The 17,716-nt window shown below is 38.0% G+C and overlaps 1 non-coding gene across 1 annotated transcript; it reads left to right on the top strand.

Annotated features, from left to right (window-relative positions):
• The first annotated feature begins 13,259 nt into the window (after positions 1–13,259).
• LOC112781100 (small nucleolar RNA R71) lies at positions 13,260–13,367 on the top strand. The gene has a single exon (XR_003191896.1). It is a non-coding gene; the product is annotated as a small nucleolar RNA R71 (small nucleolar RNA).
• The last annotated feature ends 4,349 nt before the right edge of the window (positions 13,368–17,716 follow it).

Below are 17,716 nucleotides of genomic sequence, written 5' to 3'. Positions count from 1 at the left end.
GAAAATCAAATAGGATAAAAAGAAGAGAATATACTATAAATTTCAAAATATCAATGAAACTTAGCTCTAATCAGATGAGCGGGACTATTAGGTTTTTGCCTCTTGAATAGTTTTGGCATCTCACTTTATCCGTTGAAGTTCAGAATGATTGGCATCTATAGGAACTTAGAATTTAGATAGTGTTATTGATTCTCCTAGTTCAATATGTTGATTCTTGAACACAGCTACTTTATGAGTCTTGGCCGTGGCCCTAAGCACTTTGTTTTCCAGTATTACCACTGGATACATAAATGCCACAGACACATAACTGGGTGAACCTTTTTAGATTGTGACTCATCTTTGCTAAAGCCCATTAGAGGTGTCCAGGGTTCTTAAGCACACTGTTTTTTTTGCTTTGTACCTTGACTTTAACCGCTCAGTCTCAAGTTTTCACTTAACACCTTCACGCCACCAGCACATGGTTAGGGACAGCTTGGTTTAGCCGCTTAGGCCAGGATTTTATTCCTTTAGGCCCTCCTATCCACTGATGCTCAAAGCCTTAGATCCTTTTTATTACCCTTTCCTTTTGGTTTTAAGGGCTATTGGCTTTTTGCTCTTGCTTTTTGGTTTAAAGAGCTTTTGGCTTTTTCTGCTTGCTTTTTCTTTTTCTTTCTCTCTTTTTTTTTCGCCATTTTTCTTTTCTCTTTTTTTTTTCGCAAGCTCTTTTCTATTCACTGCTTTTTCTTGCTTCAAGAATCAATTTTATGATTTTTCAGATTATTAATAACATTTCTCCTTTTCATCATTCTTTCAAGAGCCAACATATTTAACATTCATAAACCACAATATCAAAAGACATATGCACTGTTCAAGCATTCATTCAGAAAACAAAAAGTATTGTCACCACATCAAAATAATTAATCTAGTTTCAAGGATGAATTTGAAACCCTGTACTTCTTGTTCTTTTATTTTTAGAACATTTTTCATTTAAGAAAGGTGATGGATTCATAGGACACTCATAGTTTTAATTCATAGACACTTAGACACTAATGATCATATAGTAAAGACACAAACATAAATAAAGCATAAGGCTCAAAAACCGAAAAATAGGAAAATAAGAACAAGGAGATTAAGGAACGGGTCCACCTTAGTGAGGGTGGCGTCTTTCTCTTCTTGAAGAACCAATGGTGCTCTTGAGCTCCTCTATATCTCTTCCTTGTCTTTGTTGCCCTTCCCTCATAGCTCTTTGATCTTCTCTAATTTCATGGAGGATGATGGAATGCTCTTGGTGCTCCATCCTTAGTTGTCCCATGTTGGAGCTTAATTCTCCTAGGAAGTGTTGATTTGCTCTCAATAGTTTTGTGGAGGAAAGTGCATCCCCTGAGGCATCTCAGGGATTTCATGGTGAGGAATTTCCTCATGCTCATGTTGAGGTCCATGATCTCTTGTTTGCTCCATCCTTTTCTTAGTGATGGGCTTGTCCTCTTCAATGAGGATGTCTCCCTCTATGTCAATTCCAGCCAAATTGCAGAGGCGACAGATGAGGTGAGGAAAGGCTAACCTTGCCAAAGTGGAGGACTTGTCATCCACCTTGTAGAGTTCTTGAGGTATAGTTGATAAACCCATATTTCATGAGTTCTTTTGTGCTTAATTAGAGTGATTTATTCAACTCTTCACCTACTTATTCACATTAATTGCATGGTTTTACTTTCCCTTCCTTATTATGTCATGTTGTGAAAAACATGTTTCCTAAGCTTTAAAAATTAATTATTTTAATTACCTTTATTTCCATTCGATGCCGTGATTAGTGTGTTGAGTAGTTTCAGATTTTCTAAGGCAGAATGACTTAAAGGATGAAAAAGGAAACATACTAAAATGGAAGGAGAAAGCAAAACGGAGCTTCAAAGAAACTGGTATCCACGCGATCGCATGGATGACGCGATCGCGTGCCAAGCACGAATCAGCAGCGACGCGGCCGCATGACTGACGCGACCGCACGCCTTAAGCAGAACGCATATGATGTGGTCGCATGACTGACGCGACCGCGTGGCAAGGAAAAGCTCTGAATGACGCGACCGCGTGACCCACGCGGACGCGTGACAGAGGCCACGCACCAGAAATTACAGAATACGCCCCCAGCGAATTTTGAAGCCCTTTTTGGCCCAGATCCAAGTACAGACAGCATAGACCAGAGGTTATAAAGTGTGGGAATGCTTCCATTCAGAGAGAGCTCGCATATTTTTACCTTTCAATGATTTAGATTTAGTTGAGAGGGAGATCTTCTCTCTCTCTTTTAGGATTTAGGATTTCTTCTTGTTTTAAGAGTAACTCTGGATCCCAAGTTTAATGTTCTTTTAGTATTACTTCTATTTATTTATTCCAACATTTGAATTGATTATTATAATTTGATTTATGAATTCTCTCATGTTACAGACTGTTATTTGAATTAATGATAATTGAGGTATTTTCAGTTTATGATTATTCTCTTTGATTTAAGTTACCATTGCTTCCCATCTAAGGACCTCTTTATCATTCCAGCAATTTTACTTTTCCCCTTTTGGTTCTGGTTAAGAATTTAGTAACTCAACAGTTATTTAACTCAACATAATTGATAATCGTTATCTTGCTAATTGAGCTGAACTTAAATAATCCCAACCTTTTCTGAGGAAATAATTAGGATTCGAAAGTCAATTTAATTAGTCCCTTAACTTTCCTTTGCCCTGGTGAAGGTTGACCAAGTGGAGTTTAGATTCAACTTTCATTATTGTAGAGAGAGATAACTAAGTTGGACCTCTAATTTTTAAAGGGGTTTGTTACTTGTGACACCCAACACGTTTGTACGAAGGGATTTTTTCCGGTTTAGAAACTATATCTACAACGCGACTGTTTTTATGACATTCTTTACTGGCAAAAATCCTAATGTCAATAATCTCATGAACCTCCACTTCCTCCCCAATCATGATACTATGGATCGTGATGGCTCGGTCTATAGTAACTTCAGACCGGTTGCTAGTAGGAATGATTGAACGTTGAATGAACTCTAACCATCCCCTAGCTACTGGTTTGAGGTGAAGCCTTCTTAGTTGAACCGGCTTGCCTCTTGAGTCAATTTTCCATTGAGCTCCTTCCACACATATGTCCATGAGGACTTGGTCCAACCTTTGATCAAAATTGACCCTTCTAGTGTAGGGGCGTGCGTTTTCTTCCATCATTGGTAAGTTGAATGCCAACCTTACATTTTTCGAACTGAAATCTAAGTATTTCCCCCGAACCATGGTAAGCCAATGCTTTGGATTTGGGCTCACACTTTGATCATGGTTCCTAGTGATCCACGCGTTTGCATAGAACTCTTGAACCATTAAGATCCCGACTTGTTGAATGGGGTTGGTGAGAACTTCCCAACCTCTTCTTCGGATTTCAAGTCGAATCTCCGGATACTCATTCTTTTTGAGCTTGAAAGGAACCTCAGGGATCACTTTCTTCTTGGCCACAACTTCATAGAAGTGGTCTTGATGGACCTTTGAGAAGAATCTCTCTATCTCCCATGACTCAGAGGTGGAAGCAATTGCCTTCCCTTTCCTCTTTCTAGAGGTTTCTCTGGCCTTAGGTGCCATTAATGGTTATGGAAAAACAAAAAGCAATGCTTTTACCACACCAAACTTAAAATGTTTTCTCGTCCCCGAGCAAAAGAAGAAAGAAAGAAAGAAGGAGAAGAAGAAGAGAAATGGAGGAGAGGGAGAGAGGGGTGTATTCGGCCAAGGTGGTGAAGAGAGGGTTGTGTTGTGTGAAAATGAAGAAGGATGGAGGGGTTTATATAGGAGTGGGGGGGGTTAGGGTTCGGCCATTAGGGTTGGGTTTGGGAGGGAAAATAGTTTGAATTTGAAGGTAGGTGGGGTTTTTGGGGAAGAGAGGATAGATGTGAGTGGTGAAGAGGTGATAGGGAAGAGTGATTGAGTTGATTGGTGAAGGGTATTTGGGGAAGAGAGTTATGAAAAGGTGTGAATAGGAGAGAAGAAAGGTGGGGATCCTGTGGGGTCCACAGATCCAGTAGGGTCAAGGGTTTAACATCCTTGCTCCAATTAGGTGTGTAAAATGCCCTTGCTGTGCAATCCTGGCGTTTAACTCCAGACTGCTACCTGTTTTTGGCGTTAAACGCCCAAATGTAGCCTGTTTCTAACGTTTAACGCCAGGTAGATGCTTGTTTCTGGCGTTAAACACCAGCTGATGGTGTTTTTGTGGAAAAACGAATTTCCAAACACATAAATACTAACCGGCAAGTGTACCAGGTCGCATCAAGTAATAATAACTCACATGAGTGAGGTCGATCCCACAGGGATTGAAGGATTGAGCAATTTTAGCTTAGTGGTTGATTTAGTCAAGCGAATCAAGTATTGGTTTGAATGATTTGTAATTGACAGAAGCTAAATTGCTTGAAATGTAAAGTGAAAGGGAAGAATTGCAGTAAATTAAAGAGAACAGAAAATAAAAGTGCTGAATCTTAAAGAATAAGTAAATTAAATTGCAGAAACTTAGATTGCAAGAAATGTAAATAACTGAATATTAAAGTGCAAGAAAGGTAAATTGCTTGAATTATAAAAGGGATTGGGAGCTGGGATGTGCAGAAATTAAAACAAGCAAAAGTAAATTGCAATAAACAGAAGAGTAAAAGGTGAATTGAAGTAAAATGGATCTTAAACAGCAAAGTGAAAATTATTGAAGAATTAAAAATAGAAAATGAATGTAGCTCAAGTGTAGGAATTAAAAGAGAAATTGAAGATCTCAGGAGTAGAAGAGACTAGAAAACAAGTCTAGATCTCAAATCCTTCCTTGATCCAATCAAGAACAATTGCAACAGAAAATAGAAAAGTAAGTTGCAAAAGTAGTAGAAGAGAGAAGATGAAGGCAGTAAACAGAATTTGAATTATGCAGAAAGATAAACAAGAGATCTCAAGGTGAGACTGAAACAGAAGTTCTTCAATTCTTCACCCAAGATCCAAGACAAGAAGTAAAGAGTGCTCAAGCAAGAACAAGGAAGAAGAGAGATCAATTCTCCTTCCAAATTCTCCAAGATCCAAATTCAAAGTAAAAACTCTAAAAATTCTAAAAAATGAAAATTCTCAAAGTAGCAAAAGGTGATAAAAGTCCCTAACTAAATCAAACTAGCTTCTATTTATACACTTTATATTCTTGGATTTAAGAATTTGGGTGGGCTTTTTAATTTGGTGAAGATTTGAATTTAATTGGATTTTTAATTAAATTTTCAGCCCAAGAGAAATTGCTCCCAGTGGAGTGCTCTGCTCTTGTAGGGAGCGGAGCATTGAGGCTTGTGTTGGAGCTTCTTCTTGCGTGCCAAGGCTGTGGGGCAATCAGGATAGCGCTCCGCTCTTGTGGGGAGCAGAGCATTGTGGCTTGTGTTGGAGTCTTGTGCGCACCAAGCTCCCTCTGCCCGTGTTATGTTGCGCTCCGATTCCCCCTGGCCGTGTCAAGTTCTTGCAAAGGCTAAGGAGAGTAGCGTTCTACTCTCCTTGGGAGCGTAGCACTCCTTTTGCTTGGGTGAGGTCCCAAGTTCGAAACTTATTGGAGGCATGCGCTGACTCCTTTTCTTTGTGAATGAAGTGGCGCCTCTCTCCTCTTTTTCTTGAGGTGCTTGGTTCAAATCCTTGTGAGTGCAATTTGGCCAGGTGTGGCTCATTTTCCTTTGTGAGTAACGCTCCCCACTCCCCCTTGCTCATAGGTTCGATCCTTGGAGCAAGCATTGGCAAACTATTTCCTTGGATTTATTCTTGAGTGAAGCCCGATAATTCTCTCAAGGGGAGCAGAGCATCATTCTTCTTTCCTTTGTTTCTTGGTTCAAAAGTGTGCTCCGCTCTCAAGGGGCTCGTAGCATCAAGCCTTGCTTTCTTGGTTCATTGTTGTGCTCCCTTGAGAGAGTGCTCCGCTCCTGAAGAGAGCGCTATGCTTCCTCCTTCCATGTGCCATGCTTCATTGTTTCCTTTGCTACACTCTTCTTTTCCTTGGGCCACGCTTCTTAGGCCATGCTTTCTTATTTTCTTCTTTTCTTCACCTACAATTAATCAAAACAACCAATCAAAGTATCACCAAATTCACAAGGTTTATAAATCATTCAAATATCAATCAAATTTAACTTAAACCTCATGATTTAGTATAAATTAAATAGTGGTTGATTGATTCAAAGAAATCATGCAATTCCATTCTAAATTACTTACTTATAATGCAAGAAAGTGCATAAAACTTTATAAAAACAAAGAAATAGACTAGTAAAACTAGGCTAAGATGACTTGTCATCACAACACCAAACTTAAAACTTGCTTGTCCCCAAGCAAGAAAAGAATTATGCTCAAAGGTTCTTTCAATCAGAATGGATTTGAAGAATAACATGTGCTATCCTGTGAGTGAAGTGATTAAGTGACAGTGGGGTGAACTCTAAATTATATGCTCAGGCAAGGGCTTCAGTGCTTACTAGTCCCTACATCTTGGAAGTCTTAGGTCTTAGAACTTCCATCCAAATAATATCATGGAGATCTCTCTATAGGTAACCACCTTGAAGCAGCTTATAATTTCTCTGTTTTGGCCTTGACTCTAAGTGTCATGTCTCAAAGCGGCTCTTTGGATAAGCTTTCAATCAATGCTCCTAAACCAGTTGGTTTTAAGGTATTAGGTGTTAAAGCACCCCTAAGGATTTACTTGCTCAAGCCTCTCTCTTTGATACAACTCGACCACAAGCATTTACTAGGATAACAACTTTTTGAGTTCTTGTTTCTTTCTTCTTTTCTGCCTAGTAATTGATGCTCAGAGCCTTGGGCCATGTTCTTTTGTTTTTGTATTCCCTTTATTTTCTTTTGTTTGCTGCTTCTTGAATCAATAAATATTTAAGAATCTCCACAATACTTCTTTGAACTCTATCTCCTGCCTATGAGCTCCCATGCAAGTTTTCACAAGCATGTAACCTCAATGCATAATCATACAACTAGAACCACCACTTCTCCTAATCTTTTGCTTGCCTCAAAACTGTTTAATTCTGTAATCCTTCTTTTCAAAGAACTGTCATGTGATGCTTTTTTGAGACATTGAGTGCAAACAAGTTTGGAGAGTATAGGGTTGTGAATGATCAAGCATCTCAATTATTGAATTACAAAGAAACTATGCTAAACAGGCAGACAGACAGGGGTACAATAGCACTTTCAATCATACTAGTATCTGATGTAAAATAATCACTTAACAATACAACCTTTTGGAGTTTACTTGCTTTATTCCTCATCATCATCATTGTTGGTCTTCACATTCCTTTTTCCTCTTTCTGGTTGATGATGCTTAATCCTTCCAAAAACTTGTATGATACTCTGCAATGATATTGAAAGTTGCTTGTTCCAAAACACTTGAAAAATAGTTAGCACGCATGAGTTATTTGTGGGCTTTTGAACTTACTTTAGTGTGGGAACACCAAACTTAGTACCTTGCCAATGGTTCTCATGCATCAGATTGACCATATGTAAAACTCTTTTTCTTTGACAAAGGTAATAGAACTAAAACCTAGAAAACAGCAGAATAGTTAACTAGTTTATCTAAATGCTTGAAGCTAGCATTATGCAGAAGGTGAGAATGTGTTTTATGATGAAGTTTTTAGTGGAAAACCAAACTTAAAATGCTTCATTCTCCCTTAGATTATTTTGGTGTGCAACATCAAACTTAGCTTCTTGCAGTATAGATAAAACTAATTGACTTTTTTATTAAAATAGCTACGAAAAAAAAACTACCTTAGGTTGGGTTGCCTCCCAACAAGCGCTTCTTTATTGTCACTAGCTTGACATTCTCCATCCTCTGATCATGGAAGTTGAGAATTCGGTTGCCTTTGAGTTTCTCCTCTTACTGTGGGCTTTCTTTCCTCTATTTCTTCTTGAGGAACTTCTCTGTGGTGCTTCTCTTTGATGATTGTTTCTTTTTCTGTAGCCCTCTCACTTCCCTCTATGATTTCTTTCCATTTCTCCCACCTAGCAACTTTTTCATTGTCTTTCAGGTTGTCTTCAGTGGCTCTGGGGAAAGTATTTGCCCTCTTCTCACCCATTTTTATAAGGTGCTTAGCCAGTTGTTCCATTTGCCTCTCAATTCTTCTGATTGAGGTTTCCTGGTTCTTTGTTGTCACCTCTTGGTGCTTTATCATTTTCTCTATTAAGATCTCCAAGTTGGTGATCCTCTGAGAGTCTTGTGAGATTGGTTGGTTGTGGGGTGTTGGAGGTTGGAAGGGTGGGTGTTGTGATGGTGGTGTGTAGTGGTTGTTGTTGGTATGGTGGTGTTTTTGCTGGTTTGTGAAGTTGGGGTTGTTGTAATTGAAGTCCGTTGGTCCTTGATTTTGGTGCTCAATCCTCCTCCAGTTGGAATGAGTCCTCCAGGGTAGGTTGTACACATCACCCTGAGACTTGTGTTGGAACAGGCTTGAGGTAGTGTTTGGAGAGTGTAATCGCTCATGATTTTGTTTCTCATAGTTAATTGCTCCAAAACCTTTTTCAGGTTGATTCCAACCATGTAAATTTTGAGGTAGGTTGTATGTATTTACTACAGCAGTTCGCAGCTCATTGATTTTTCTGACCATCAACTCCAGTTGTTGTAGAGTTTGTTGATGCATCTGCTTGTTTTGGTTCACGACTGCATTTACACCTTCAATTTCCATCACTCCTTTCTCTTGTGTGGATGGTTGCACTTCTGCTTCTAGCTTACCAATTTCCTCGGGTGGTTTCAACTTGGCCAGGAATTCACTCATTAGATCTTCCCATCTGGTGATGCTTCCTTGTGGGAAGGCTTCAAGTCATTGAGCAACATCGTTCATGGTGATGAGCGGATGCTTCAAGTCATGAGTTGCATTGTCATCTAAGGTGAGGACACTACTCCCACAATTACTGGAATTCGTTGAGTTCCCCTCCATGATCTGCACAATTACAAATAGTCCAAATGAAGATTGAATCTACTCATGCCAAAATGTGGTTAGAGGATTAGTTGACACAATGTATCAAATAGTTGACAGGCTAGAAAGATTAATAAAAGAGAATTTGCTTCTGTCATGTACTCAGCAAGCAAAAACACAGGGAATGCATATAACCAGCAAAAACCAGGAAAACTTCACTCTATTGCTAAAGTGAGGTTTTAGTTTGCTTAAGCAAAAATTCAAACAGTTAGTGGGTTAGTTGAAAAGTAAAGAAACAGAAAAGAAATGGTGCTTGATCTAGATCTCTACTTCACTTAATCATTGTCAATTTAATCAATCCCTGGCAACGGCGCCAAAAACTTGATGGTGTTTTTGTGGAAAACCGAATTTCCAAACACACAAATACTAACCGACAAGTGTACCAGGTCGCATCAAGTAATAATAACTCACATTAGTGAGGTCGATCCCACCGGGATTGAAGGATTGAGCAATTTTAGCTTAGTGGTTGATTTAGTCAAGCGAATCAAGTATTGGTTTGAGTGATTTGTAATTGACAAAAGCTAAATTACTTGAAATGTAAAGTGAGAGGGAAGAATTGCAGTAAATTAAAGAGAACAGAAAATAAAAGTGCTGAATCTTAAAGAACAAGTAAAATAAATTACAGAAACTTAGATTACAAGAAATGTAAACAGCTAAATCTTAAAGTGCAAGAAAGGTAAATTGCTTGAATTATAAAAGGGATTGGGAGCTGGGATGTGTAGAAATTAAAACAAGCAGAAGTAAATTGCAATAAACAGAAGAGTAAAAGGTGAATTGAAGTAAAATGGATCTTAAACAGCAAAGTGAAGATTATTGAAGAATTAAAAACAGAAAATGAATGTAGCTCAAGTGCAGGAATTAAAAGAGAAATTGAAGATCTCAGGAGTGGAAGAGACTAGAAAACAAGTTTAGATCTCAAATCCTTCCTTGATCCAATCAAGAACAATTGCAACAGAAAATAGAAAAGTAATTTGCAGAAGTAGTAGAAGAGAGAAGATGAAGGCAGTAAACAGAATTTGAATTATGCAGAAATATAAACAAGAGATCTCAAGGTGAGATTAAAATAGAAGTTCTTCAATTCTTCACCCAAGATCCACGACAAGAAGTAAAGAGCGCTCAAGCAAGAACAAGGAAGAAGAGAGATCAATTCTCCTTCCAAATTCTCCGAGATCCAAATTCAAAGTAAAAACTCTAAAATTCTGAAAAATGAAAATTCTCAAAGAAGCAAAAGGTGATAAAAGTCCCTAACTAAATCAAACTAGCTTCTATTTATACACTTTCTATTCTTGGATTTAAGAATTTGGGTGGGCTTTTTAATTTGGTGAAGATTTGAATTTAATTGGATTTTTAATTGAATTTTCAGCCCAAGAGAAATTGCTCCCAGTGGAGTGCTCTGCTCTTGTGGGGAGCGGATCATTGAGGCTTGTGTTGGAGCTTCTTCTTGCGTGCCAAGGCTGTGGGGCAATCAGGATAGTGCTCCGCTCTTGTTGGGAGCGGAGCATTGTGGCTTGTGTTGGAGTCTTGTGCACACCAAGCTCCCTTTGCCCGTGTCATGTTGCGCTCCAATTCCCCCTGGCCGTGTCAAGTTCTTGCAAAGGCTAAGGAGAGTAGCGCTCTGCTCTCCTTGGGAGCGTAGCACTCCTTTTGCTTGGGTGAGGTCCCAAGTTCGAAACTTATTGGAGGCATGCACTGACTCCTTTTCTTTGTGAATGAAGTGGCGCCTCTCTCCTCTTTTCCTTGAGGTGCTTGGTTCGAATCCTTGTGAGTGCAATTTGGCCAAGTGTGGCTCATTTTCCTTTGTGAGTAACGCTCCCCACTCCCCCTTGCTCATGGGTTCGATCCTTGGAGCAAGCATTGGCAAACTATTTCCTTGGATTTATTCTTGAGTGAAGCCCGATAATGCTCTCAAGGGGAGCGGAGCATCATTCTTCTTTCCTTTGTTTCTTGGTTCAAAAGTGTGATCCGCTCTCAAGGGGCTCGTAGCATCAAGCCTTGCTTTCTTGGTTCATTGTTGTGCTCCCTTAAGAGAGTGCTCCGGTCCTGAAGAGAGCACTATGCTTCCTCCTTCCATGTGCCATGCTTTATTGCTTCCTTTGCTACACTCTTCTTTTCCTTGGGCCACGCTTCTTAGGCCACGCTTTCTTATTTTCTTCTTTTCTTCACCTACAATTAATCAAAACAACCAATCAAAGTATCACCAAATTCACAAGGTTTATAAATCATTCAAATATCAATCAAATTTAGCTTAAACCTCATGATTTAGTATAAATTAAATAGTGGTTGATTGATTCAAAGAAATCATGCAATTCCATTCCAAATTACTTACTTACAATGCAAGAAAGTGCATAAAACTTAATAAAAACAAAGAAATAGACTAGTAAAACTAGGCTAAGATGACTTGTCATCACAAGCTTGGTGCTTGTTTCTGGCGTTTATACGCCAAAATGCTCCTCCTCCAGGGTGTGCTATTTTTAATGCTATTTTTCATTCTGTTTTTGAATTTTTCAGTAGTTTTTGTGACTCCACATGATCATCAACCTAATAAAACACGAAATAAAATAAAATAGATATAAATAACATTAGGTTGACTCCCAACAAGCGCTTCTTTAATGTCAATAGCTTGACAGTGAGCTCTCATGGAGCCTCACAGGTGTTCAGAGCATTGTTGGGACCTCCCAACACCAAACTTAGAGTTTGGTTATGGCCTCCCAACACCAAACTTAGAGTTTGACTGTGGGGGCTTTGGTTGACTCTGCAGTGAGAGAAGCTTTTCATGCTTCCTCTCCATGGTTACAGAAGGAGAACCTTGAGTTTTAAATACAAGGTAGTCCTCATTCAGTTGAAGGACCAACTCTCCTCTGTCCACATCAATCACAGCTTTTGTTGTGGCTAGGAAGAGTCTTCCAAGGATGATGGATTCATCTTCATCCTTTCCAGTGTCTAGGATTATGAAATCAGTAGGGATGTAAAGGCCTTCAACCTTTACTAGCATGTCCTCTACTAGTCCATAAGCCTGTTTTCTTGAGTTGTCTGCCATCTCTAATGAGATTCTGGCTGCTTGCACCTCAAAGATCCCAAGTTTCTCCATTACAGAGAGTGGCATTAGGTTTATTCTTGACCCTAGGTCACACAGAGTCTTCTCAAAGGTCATGGTGCCTATGTTACAGGGAATTAAGAATTTACCAGGATCCTGTTTCTTTTGAGGTAATTTATGCCTATCCAATGCATTCAGTTCATTGGTGAGCAAGGGAGGTTCATCTGCCCAAGTCTCATTACCAAATAATTTGGCATTCAGCTTCATGATTGCACCAAGGTATTTAGCAACTTGCTCTTCAGTAACGTCTTTATTCTCTTCAGAAGAAGAATACTCATCAGAATTCATGAAGGGCAGAAGAAGGTTTAATGGAATCTCTATGGTCTCTAGATGAGCCTCAGATTCCTTTGGTTCCTCAAAGGGATACTCCTTATTAGTCACTGAACGTCCCAGGAGGTCTTCCTTACTGGGATTCACGTCCTCCTCCTCTTCTCTGGGTTCGGCCACACCAAGTAGGGTAATGGCCTTGCACTCTCTTTTTGGATTCTCTTCTGTATTGCTTGGGAGAGTACTAGGAAGAGTTTCAGTGACTCTTTTACTCAGCAGGCCCACTTGTGCCTCCAAATTTCTAATGGAGGACCTAGTTTCATTCATGAAACTTAGAGTGGCCTTAGATATATCAGAGACTATATTTGCTAAGCTAGATGGATTCTGCTCAGAATTCTCTGTCTGTTGCTGAGTGGATGATGGAAAATGTTTGCTATTGCTAAACCTGTTTCTTCCACCATTATTAAAGCCTTGTTGAGGCTTTTGTTGATCCTTCCATGAGAAATTTGGATGATTTCTCCATGAGGGATTATAGGTGTTTCCATATGGTTCACCCATGTAATTCACCTCTGCTATTGCAGGGTTCTCAGGATCATAAGCTTCTTCTACAGAAGATGCCTCTTGAGTACTGTTGGATGCAGCTTGCATTCCATTCAGACTCTGAGAAATCATATTGACTTGCTGAGTCAATATTTTATTCTGAGCCAATATGGCATTCAGAGTATCAATTTCAAGAACTCCCTTCCTCATAGGCGTCCCATTACTCACAGGATTCCTTTCAGAAGTGTACATGAACTGGTTATTTGTAACCATGTCAATGAGTTCCTGAGCTTCTGCAGGCGTTTTCTTTAGGTGAATGGATCCACCTGTAGAATGGTCCAGTGACATCTTTGATAGCTCAGACAAACCGTCATAGAATATATCCAGGATGGTCCATTCTGAAAGCATGTTAGAGGGACACTTTTTGGTCAGTTCCTTGTATCTCTCCCAAGCTTCATAGAGGGATTCACCTTCTTTCTGTTTGAAGGTTTGAACATCTACTCTAAGCTTGCTAAGCTTTTGAGGAGGAAAGAACTTGGCTAAGAAAGTCGTGACCAGCTTATCCCAAGAGTTCAGGCTATCTTTAGGTTGAGAGTCCAACCATACTCTAGCTCTGTCTCTTACAGCAAATGGGAAAAGTATAAGCCTGTAGACCTCGGGATCAACCCCATTGGTCTTAACAGTATCACAGATTTGCAAGAATTCAGTTAAAAACTAAAAAAGATCTTCTGATGGAAGTCCATGAAACTTGCAGTTCTGTTGCATCAGAGAAACTAATTGAGGCTTTAGCTCAAAATTGTTTGCTCCAATGGCAGGGATTGAGATGCTTCTTCCATGTAAATTGGAATTTGGTGCAGTAAAGTCACCAAGCATCTTCTTTGCATTGTTATTATTTTCGGCCATGTCTCCTTCTTTTTCGAAAATTTCTGTTAGATTTTCTCCAGAGAGTTGTGCTTTGGCTTCCCTTAGCTTCCTCTTCAAAGTCCTTTCAGGTTCAGGATCAGCTTCAACAAGAATGTTCTTATCCTTGTTCCTGCTCATATGAAAAAGAAGAAAACAGAAAAGAAAATATGGAATCCTCTATGTCACAGTATAGAGATTCCTTTATGTGAGTAGAAGAAGATAAGAATAGAAGAAGGAAAAGATAAGAATCTAAACACAGGGGAGAGGAATGGGTTTGAATTTTTAGATGAAGAGGAGTGTCAGTAAATAAATAAATAATTAGAAGGAGATGAGGGAGAAGAATTTTCGAAAATCATTGAAAAGAAAAGAAAAATATTTTTGTTTTTAAATTAAATTTAAAGTTAGAATTCGAAAATACAAAAAAGAAAAATTAAATTAAATTAAAGTAAAAATTAAAACAATTAGTTAATAAAAAAGGAATTTTGAAAAAGAGGGAAGGGATTTTCAAAAATTAGAAAGAGAGAGTTAGTTAGGTAGTTTTGAAAAAGATATGAATCAAACAAAAAGATAAGATTAATTGAAAAAGATTTGAAAATCAATTTTGAAAAGATAAGAAGCTAGAAAATAAGTTAGAAAAGATTTTGAAATTAATTTTGAAAAAGATGTGATTGAAACTTATTTTGAAAAAGATTTGAAAAAGAAATTTAAAAAGATTTGATTTTGAAAATTAAAGTTGATTACTTGACTAACAAGAAACAAAAAGATAGGATTTTAAAATTTAAAGATTGAACCTTTCTTACTAGGCAAGTAACAAACTTAAAATTTTTGAATCAATCACATTAATTGTTAGCATTAATTTTGAAAATATGAAATAAAAATAAGAAAAAGATTTTTGAAAATCAATTTGAAATTTTCGAAAATTATGAAAGAAAAATGAAAAAGATTTGAAAAAGATAGAATTTTTTAAATTGAAAATTTGATTTGACTCATAAGAAACAAATAGATTTTTAAAATTTTTGAAAAAGTCAACTCAAATTTTCGAATTTTATGAGTGAAAAAGGGAAAGATATTTTTTTTATTTTTTTGAATTTTTAATGATGAAAGAGAAAAACATCAAAAAGACTCAATGCATGAAAATCTTGGATCAAAATAAATGATGCATGCAAGAACACTATGAATGTCAAGGTGAACACCAAGAACACTATGAATGTCAAGATGAACACCAAGAACATTTTGAATGTCAAGATGAACACCAAGAACTTATTTTTTTGAAAATTTTTTTAGAAAAGGAAAACATGCAAGACTCCAAACTTAGAAATTTTTAATTTTTTAGACACTAACAAATTGAAAATGCATATGAAAAACAAGAAGAGATGCAAAACATGAAAATGCAAAGATCAAACAAGGAAATTCATCAAGAACAACTTGAAGATCATGAAGAATGCAATGCATGAATTTTCGAAAAATGCAAGAAAGAGATAAACATGCAATTGACACCAAACTTATGACTTGACACTAGACTCAAACAAGAAACACAAAATATTTTTAGTTTTTATGATTTTATTAATTTTTTTGGATTTTTCGAAAATTCTTTTGAAAAGGAAAATAAGGATTTCAAAATTTTTAATAGGAATTCCAGGAATCTTGCAATGTTAGTCTAAAATAACTGTTCAAGAATTAGATATGGCTCACTAGCCAGCCAAGCTTTCAGTGAAAGCTCCGGTCCAAAACACTAGACATGGCCAATGGCCAGGCAAGCTTTAGCAGATACAAATCAGACATACAACAGCTGATACTTCATTCAACTTGCTTCTGTGCTGATGAGTGGAAGCCTCGGTCCAAAAGAGTTAGACATGGCTTTACAGCCAGCCAGGCTTCAACATGTTTCATGAAACTCTAGAATTCATTCTTAAAAAATTTTGAAGCCATAGAATAATTTTTTTTTGAAATTTTTTTTTAATTTTTTTTTGTCGAAATATTTTTCGAAAATAAAAATAAAAGCTTAAAATTAAAATAAAATTACCTAATCTGAGCAACAAGATGAACCGTCAGTTGTCCAAACTCGAACAATCCCCGGCAACGGCGCCAAAAACTTGGTGCACGAAATTGTGATCATCAACAATGGCGCCAAAGACTTGGTGCTCTCAAACGTGAATCACACTTTGTCACAACTTCGCACAACTAACCAGCAAGTGCACTGGGTCGTCCAAGTAATAAACCTTACGTGAGTAAGGGTCGATCCCACGGAGATTGTCGGCTTGAAGCAAGCTATGGTCACTTTGTAAATCTCAGTCAGGCGGATTCAAATGGTTATAGAGAATTGATAATTAAAACATAATTAGAATATAAACTAGGATAAAGATACTTATGTAATTCATTGGTGAGAATTTCAGATAAGCGTATAGAGATGCTTTCGTTCCTCATGAACCTCTGCTTTCATGCTGTCTTCATCCAATCATTCCTACTCCTTTCCATGGCAAGCTGTATGTTGGGCATCACCGTTGTCAATGGCTACATCCCGTCCTCTCTGTTAAAATGGTCCAATGCGCTGTCACTGCATGGCTAATCATCTGTCAGTTCTCGATCATACTGGAATAGGATTTACTATCCTTTTGCATCTGTCACTACGCCCAGCACTCGCGAGTTTGAAGTCACAGCCATCCCTTCCCGGATCCTACTCAGTATACCACAGACAAGGTTTAGACTTTTCAGATCTCAGGAATGGCCGTCCATGGGTTCTAACTTATACCACAAAGACTCTAATATCTCAGACTCGATCCCCTGTATTAGATATCTAAGAGATACTCATTCTATCTCATCTTCATGTAGAACGGAAGTGGTTGTCAAGCACGTGTTCATAAGTGAGAATGGTGATGAGTGTCACATAATCATCACATTCATCATGTTCTTGGGTGCGAATGAATATCTTAGAATAGGAATAAGCTTGAATTGAATAGAAAAACAATAGTACTTTGCATTAATACTCGAGGAACAGCAGAGCTCCACACCTTAATCTATGGTGTATAGAAACTCTACCGTTGAAAATACATAAGAACAAGGTCTAGGCATGGCCGAGAGGCAAGCCTCCATGATCTCAGAACTAAACGTCCAAAAGATCCCTAAATACAATAGTAAAAAGTCATATTTATGCTAAACTAGTTACTAGGGTTACAGAGATAAGTAAATGATGCAGAAATCTATTTCCGGGGCCCACTTGGTGTGTGCTTGGGCTGAGCATTGAAGCTTTCACGTGGAGAGGTCTTTCTTGGAGTTAAACGCCAGTTTATAACCTGTTTCTAGTGTTTAACTCCACATTGCAACCTGTTTCTGGCGTTTGACTCCAGAATAGGGCAAGGAGCTGGCGTTGAACGCCAGTTTGTGACGTCTAAACTCGGGCAAAGTATGGACTATTATATATTTCTGGAAAGACCTGTATGTCTACTTTCTAACGCAATTGAGAGCGCACCATTTGGAGTTCTGTAGCTCTAGAAAATCCACTTTGAGTGTAGGGAGGTCAGAATCCAACAGCATCTGCAGTCCTTCTTCAACCTCTGAATCTAATTTTTGCTCAAGTCCCTCAATTTCAGTCAGAAAATACCTAAAATCACAGAAAAACACACAAACTCATAGTAAAGTCCAAAAATGTGAATTTTATTTAAAAAATAATAAAAATATACTAAAAAATAACTAAATCATACTAAAAACTATGTAAAAACAATGGCAAAAAGCGTATAAATTATCCGCTCATCAGCTGCGCCTTGTTTTTTTCTTTTGTGAAGCCCAAAAAAGTTAAATAAATTCACGTAGCGCTCCTTTGTTTCTCCTTGGCTTTGTTGAGAGCTACGTTGCTTCCTTTTAACTTTACATGCATGCTTCCATGACTTTATAAAATAATGCCAATGCTTTCATTTGCTTAACTACTAATGCCGTAGCATTCATTCTCTCTTGGTATTAAA

The sequence above is a fragment of the Arachis hypogaea genome, chromosome 19 (assembly GCF_003086295.3).
Source record: "Arachis hypogaea cultivar Tifrunner chromosome 19, arahy.Tifrunner.gnm2.J5K5, whole genome shotgun sequence".
NCBI classification, from domain to species: Eukaryota; Viridiplantae; Streptophyta; class Magnoliopsida; order Fabales; family Fabaceae; genus Arachis; species Arachis hypogaea.
The sequence above is the reverse complement of the archived record's forward strand: the minus strand, read 5'-3'. Positions and strand labels throughout refer to the sequence as shown.